Source organism: Octodon degus, unplaced genomic scaffold, assembly GCF_000260255.1.
Source record: "Octodon degus isolate 3935 unplaced genomic scaffold, OctDeg1.0 scaffold00328, whole genome shotgun sequence".
In the NCBI taxonomy this organism is placed as follows: Eukaryota; Metazoa; Chordata; class Mammalia; order Rodentia; family Octodontidae; genus Octodon; species Octodon degus.
Window position 1 is genome coordinate 982,686 of NW_004524904.1, and position 614 is coordinate 983,299.

Sequence of the window (614 nt, forward strand, 5' to 3'; positions counted from 1 at the left end):
TATACTTAAGCATGACCTATGGACCAGTATGTAGTCTATTTTAGAAAATGAACCATGTGCAGCTGAGAAAAATGTGTATTCATCTGTGTTTGGGTGGGACACTCTGTATATGTCCATCAAGTCTATTTGTTTCAAACTCTGATTCAGATCTGTTATTTGTTTGCTAAGTTTTTGTCTGGTTGACCTATCTTTTAAGGATAAGGGTGTGTTAAGGTCTCCTGTTAGAATTGTGGTATTGGATTTTAGCTTTTTCATATCCATTAATATTTGCTTCATATAGTTGGGTGCTCCCGTGTTTCGTGCATACATATTTATGTTACCTCGTCCTCTTGAATTTTTCCCCTAACCAGTATATAATGGCCATCTTTATTTCATTTGATCATTGTTGGTTTGAAGTTTACTGTCTGCGAAAAGGATTGTTACCCCTGCTTTTTTCTGAGGTGCTGGGGCATGTAGTATTGTGTTGCATCCTTTGATGTTCACCTTATTAATGTCTTTATGAGTTGAATGTGTTTCTTGTATACAGCATATTGTTGGATTTTGTTTCCTAATCCACTGTGCCAGTCTATTTCTCTTAATTGCTGAATTTAGTCCATTTACATTGATGGTTAGAA

General features: G+C 35.7%; 1 protein-coding gene across 1 annotated transcript in view; it reads left to right on the top strand.

Moving 5' to 3' along the window:
* The window catches only part of LOC101561001 (olfactory receptor 2H2-like), a 7,297-nt gene that overhangs the window by 5,664 nt on the left and 1,019 nt on the right, over positions 1–614 (top strand). The window lies entirely within an intron of this gene.